General features: G+C 40.4%; 1 pseudogene; it reads right to left on the minus strand.

The window, feature by feature from the left end:
• Nucleotides 1-3,407: 3,407 nt before the first annotated feature.
• On the minus strand, nt 3,408-4,312 carry LOC101573038 (annotated as a pseudogene).
• Between the last annotated feature and the right edge of the window lie 2,257 nt (nt 4,313-6,569).

A 6,569-nucleotide genomic window follows, 5' to 3' on the forward strand; every position in this document is an offset into this window, starting at 1 on the left:
CCCAGCGGCCCGCCCCACTCGGTCACTGCGGACGCGGCCCCAGCACCCGCTTCCCGCTCGGCGGCCGCCGCCTGCCCTCCTCGGGGAGCGCGCGCCCGAGAAGCCGGAAGCCGGAAGCCGCGGAGCTCCTGGCTTGGGCCCGGGGCCTCCGCGACCGCCGTGCCGGGCCCGGCAGCCAGCGCGCCCTCATAGCCGGAGGGTCTGAGCGGCTGGCCGGCGGTAACGCAGGCAAGCCCATCTCCGTCGTCCGCCCGCCCGCCCGTCCGTCCATCCGTCTGACCACCCACCCATCCATCGCTTCTGAGTTTTTTTCCGTTCCTGTGAAACTTCCAGGGTCTCTGTGCTCCACATTTCCTCTTCATATAGGGTGACTATCAGAATTGGCCTGAGAGGGACCTGAAGAGACATTGAGCTGCCCAGTACAAACAGTGGAATCTCCAATACAGAGAGTAGCTTTCCGTGGTAAACAAGAAGCAAAGAATACAAAGTTTAACATAGGGCTAAGATACTTCTTCAGTGCCCCTGACTGCAGCTCTTAGTACCATCCTGTGCTGATTGCCCCTACAGCCTCAAACCCAAACATTCAATGCAGCTTTTTAAGATTCCTTAAAATTGCACATCCCAAACTTAAAGCCTATATATACTCAGTTTTCCCTTTAAATATTTGATATTCACTCCAATATCAGCTGGCCCGTAGGTAGAGGAATAAAATTTGATCTTCCCCAGAGTCAGTGTGGTTGGTTCCTCAAATGCGGTTATTAGTCACCTATCAGATTGACACTAATGTATATATAAATTAATGTTTTTATGGAGGCCACTATGATGATCGACATAGGAATCAGCGTCACCATATGAATTTGGTGGAAACAAAATTGAGCCAATAACAAAGCATCTAAAAGAGGGCTAGACAACAGGTAATTATCAGAGTAAAACTTGGAAAGTCAGCAATCAGGAAGATAATCCAACTGTAAACACAATTAGAGAGAGAGAGAGGGAGGGAGGGAAAGAGAAGAAGAAGGAGAAGAGGAAGGAGGAGAGGAAGGAGGAGAAGAAGAAGAGAGGAGAGGGGAGAGCAAGAGAGGGGAGCGGAGCAGAGGGACAGAGACAGAATGGTGGTATACACCTGTAATCCCAACTACTAAGAAGGCTGAGGCAGGTGGTTAGAAAGCCCAGGCCAGCCTGAGGAATTATGGAGACCCTGAGGAGGGGGGTGGGAGGAGAGGGGGAGGGAGAAGAGGAAGGGGAAGAGGAGGGGGAGGAGGAAGAAGAAGGGAAGGGGGAAGGGGAGGGGGAGGAGGAAGAAGAAAAGGGGGCACACAGAGGGGAGTGAAATAGGAGATCCTCCTTACAATAACGGTCCCCTATATAGGATAAGGGTGAATTTAAAGTAGAACAGCTTCAGAGAAATAAAATAAAATTTCCTGTCTTAAGTCATGATCTTAGTTCTAAGTAGTCTCTGGGTGTGATGCCACCAGATGCCTGGCAAAACCAAATTCATATCTTCCTTCAAGGAAAGCATGATAATTGTAGCCTCCCAATTCTTCCTACACACGCTTAGTATGAGGTCCTGGGATCCACCACACACACAAGTACACGTGTATAAACATGCATGATAACTAGGTACATAAAGAAACCATGAGAACCAGCAGATACACAAACACTAAAAAAAATTGAAAGAACAACTGCTTTTGATGTTATCAGATACAAATTACAAGTTTTCTTTATTTAAAGAAATGTTATTGGGTTAATAGTATCCCTTAGTTATTGCAGACTGATCAGGTCCACAATTACCAAACAATTGTACAGTGAAGGCTAAATAAAAAGAGGCAAATGGAATGATTTAAGAGCTTCAGGAGGATCAAAGCCCTCTCACAGAATCTGAGATTCTCTCAGGGCTGACACCAAGACCTTGTCTGGGTGGCCTGTATTCATTTCATCATCAGAAGAAGGGAAGGGAGTATTCAAGAAGGGTGGAAAAACTCAAGGACTTCTCACGTAAAATACAAAGTTATTTCACTCAGGAGTGAGATGCCTGAGGCTTCAGTCTTTATCTAGCTGAGGTTGGATCCAGGTGTCCTTGGCTGTGACATTGTCTTATCCTTTGAAGCTTCATGGCTTCACCTGCCATTATAGGCCTCAGTTGGGATTAATGACTCACAGAGGTTCACTTACCGAGTCTGCCGCCTGTTTCCAGAGACGTGGCCTTTGGACAGACTCATGAGTAAACATGAAAAGCCCATTGGTTAATTTAAGTCCTGCTCAGGGCTGCTTCATAGTGGTCTCCATCAAAACATAACTTGGGCAATTTTGGTAGATATCTGAAATAACTAAATAGAAATCCTATGATAGAGAAATACAGCAGCAAAATTAAGAACTTAGTGAATGAATATAACAGTAGATTAAACACAGCTGGACAGATAAAACAAATGAACAGGAAGATAAGTCAGAAGAGATTATCTAGAATGATAAAGTATTGATGGAAAAAAAAAAAAGGAAGCTGGTCATAGTGGTGCATGCTGGTAATCCCAGTACTCTGGGAGTCTAAGCAGGAGGGATCACATGTTCAAGCCCAGCTTGCATAGCTTAGTGAGTCCCTGTATAAAAGTTAAAATTTTAGCTGGGTTCAGAAGGTTATGCCTATAATCTCAGCATTCAGGAAGCTGACACAGAAAGATTCTGTGAGTTTGACGCCAACCTGGGCTACATAATGAGTTCAAACCCACCCTGAACTACTTAGTGAAACCCTGTTTTAAAAAGTAAAAACACTTTATGAAAGGGCTGGAGATGCAGATCAGTGGCCAGGTCCTACATTCAATTCCCAATAGCATGCACGCACGTACACACACACACACACACACACACACACACACACACACACACACGAAAATAGAATCTATAAAAGACAGGCTAGAAATAGAGGAAACTGTAAGATCTAATATGGGAAAAGCAGAGACCAGAGAGTATTTAAAGAGACAATGGCAAAATATTTTGCAATACCTATAAAAGCAACCAGATCAAGATACAAGAATTCATATAACCCTCTGATAGGACAAATAAAAAGAAATGCACACCTAGAAATATAGTAAAATGGCAAAACACTAATGACAAAGAAAATCTTTAAGTGTCCGTGGGTAGAGAATCCTCTTGAGTGTGAGGCAGACTTATTCATAAGGAATAGAATGTTGAAGAAATTATGGTGTGCAAAGTTAGGTCATGAAAGACATGCCATTTCTGCTTTGCACACTTTTGAATTGCTCCTTGTGGGAAAATCTAGACCAGTTACCAGCATCAACCTAGCCATGTGAGTGCGCCACTTTGGAAGTCTATTCTTTTTTTTTTTTTTTTTTTTTTTTCTTGATGAATAAGTTTATTCGTCTTTATCTGAAAAATCTTCATAGAAATTTGGTTTAACTCTCAGCAGCACACTCCTGAGCTCTGAGGAAGCTTGCCTTCTTTTGAGCTACCCGATCTTTCTTCTGGGCAAGAGACATTTGGGTCGGTTCCACCTCTTCTTTTTAACTTCTCTCTTTGGCTTCTTTTCATAGACTGGATTCTCTCATATAACAGCATGAGCTTTCTTATACATCTCTTCCAACATGTCTGGAGTTACATTGTTCTTTATGTACTGAGAGAACTGTTTCTTGTAAGCATCTTCATCTTCTTCCATTAAGTAACACATATAGTCTGAGACATTCTGACCAATGATGTGCTTCCGATGTACTTCTGCATTGAACTCCTTGCTTTCAGAGTCATAACCAGGGAATCGTTTGGTATTGTGAGGGATAGACAGGCCTCCATCCATAGTACCCTTTAGGGCTCCAAAAACTTTATTGCCAGTTGTAGTTCTGGTGAGGCCTGCATCCAAATAGCAGGTGAAGGCACCAGGTTTGCCATCAATGCTGTCCACATTGTATTCATCTCCAGTAACCTCCACCTGGCCTTCATAGATCTTATCCATGCCAAACCTATTGAGAAGCCTGCGGGCCAGCAGCAGGCCAGTACAATATGCTGCAGCATAATTTGTTAGGCCAACTTTCACACTATACTTTGGTAGTTCATGTGCATATGCTGCACAGACTATCATATCCCCTTCAATACGGGCATAAGCAATCTGACAAATGATATCTCTGTTAGTTACACGAACTATCATCCTGTATTTAGGCGTGTTGTACTTATTTTTGTCCTGTATTACCAAGCGTTTCCTAGCATAGTAATCAGTTTTGCCCTCTCGTCATCTTCTAAACTTCACTTGGTATCTCTTAAAGTAGGCCTTATTCTTGACAACCTTAATGAAACCCATCCTGTGTAATATAGACCCATGTCCACAGCCCTGCACAGACCTCTGGAAGTCTATTCTGTGGCCCTAGTCAAGCCCTCATCATATTTCATTTCAACCTCAGTGAACATCTTGACTGTAGCCTGAGCCAGAACCTCCCATCTCAGCAACTTCTGAAATTTATGACCCATAAAAATTGTAATATTATTTTCATTTAGTTTTGAGACAAAGTCTTGCTATGTAGTCCAGGCTTGCTTTCACCTCACAAACTTCCTACCTTAGCCTCCCAAGTGCTAGGATTGTAAGTATGCATGCACCATCAAAGCTAGTTAAAAGTATATTTTTGTCATGTATCAATAAATAACTAATATAGGGTTGTTCTGTATCAATGAATAACTAATGCAGTGTCAAAACAACAGTTAACACAAGTGACACTGTTTCACCTAAGGTTATTAGCAACACTGGAGGCCAGAAGACAGTGGAATCAAGTCTTCAAATGATTGTGAAGAAATAATTAACAACCCATATTAAAAGCAGTTTTAAGAAATGCTTCAGGAACAGAAGCAACATAAGCACATTTTCAAACAAAAATAAAAAATTTTTCTCTAGAAGGCTATATGTATTAAAGGAAATTTTCAGTGTTGAACTCCAAACAGGAAAAAAATGTTTCCAAGACAAAAATACAAAAAGGAAAGAAGGAAAAAATATTTACATAACTTATTATGAGTATTAATGATATAAACTAAAAACTTTCAATAATTTGAGGTTTTTAAACACAGAAAATAAAATAATAATAGGAATGAGGAAGTAGCTCAGCAGTATAAGCCCCTGCCTGGCAAGAGCAAGGACCTGGGTTTGATCCCTGGCACCGCATGCCATGCTTGCCTCAGAACCCCTGGCATGCTCTGCTACCACCAAAACCGGGCGTGGTGGCACATACCTGTAATCCTAGTGCTGGGGAGGTTGAAACAGGAGGATCTCTACAGGCTGAACTGCATAGTGAGACCCTGTACCAAATAAATAAATAAAATAAGAGATAATTTAAAAAAATAATCAACAATAGCATGCAGATCAGGAAAGAGGTTAATGGAGTTAAAGTGTTTTAAGTACTGTCTTGGAGTAGGCTAGACATATTCATTAACATCATTATCATTATTATTGTTATTATTTTTTGTTCCTGGGGATGGAACCCAAGCCTTCTTGTACCTTAAGTGTATGTTTGGCACAAGCTCTATCACTGAGTTATAAACCCAGCTAACATCAAATATTGATTAGAAAAATTGTGTACTTTTACTTGGAAGACTTGTATTACTGAATATAAAGACCTTATGATAAGAGCAAATTAAAGGAAGGTCTCTTTAATAAATTGGGTCTGAGACAGCTAGATAATCATATCGACTTTTACTTTACAGCATACAAAATTAAGCAAAGCCAAATACATTACAGATCTAAATATGATAGGTAAAACAAAGAATCTGCTTAGAAAAAAGTAAGAAAATACTTTTATGACCTTGAAGTAGGCACAGATTTATTATGGGGGTTAAAAGTCTTAAATAAGGGAAAATTTCATAAATTAACCTGGATTAAAATTAAGAACCAGATTTTACTCTGCTGGTAAGAGTATATCTTAGCATAATGATTTTGGAAACATATTTGGAATATTTATGAAAGCTGAATATTAGAGGTCAGAAATCTACATTTAGGTATACTATATAAGCAACAGAAGAACATACACATGTCTTTCAGAGGACATATACTAGAATATTCAGAGCAGCATTTGGTGCCTATTGACAGTGAAAAGGGTAAGTAAATATTGGTATATTCACACAATGGAGTACATTCAGCAATAACAATAAATGAACCACAGCACACATTATATTGATGAGGCTTACAAACAATTGTAAGCAAAAGAAACCAGACAGAGAAGAATATACATTATGCAACTCCACTGGCATAAAGAACAACAATCAGATAAAACTGACATATAATGTCACCTTTTTGAAGATAATAATGGGGAGGAGACCCAGGGAAGAGACCAATGGATTGAAATAATAATTTTTTTAAATTTATGAGATTGTTACACAGGTATGTTTAATTTTGAAGATGTTTACCTATACTTATGCTTTTCTGTATTAGTACCTTAGTTTAATAAAGTTTCATATACTTATTTATGTATCTATGGTGCTATGGGACAAGCACATGCTAGGCAAACATTCTACCACTGAGCCACAATCCGTACTCTTCACATAAAAATTTTAACATTGCTAATATCTGGGTTCTACACATGTGTTTC

The sequence above is a fragment of the Octodon degus genome, unplaced genomic scaffold (genome assembly GCF_000260255.1).
Source record: "Octodon degus isolate 3935 unplaced genomic scaffold, OctDeg1.0 scaffold00245, whole genome shotgun sequence".
NCBI classification, from domain to species: Eukaryota; Metazoa; Chordata; class Mammalia; order Rodentia; family Octodontidae; genus Octodon; species Octodon degus.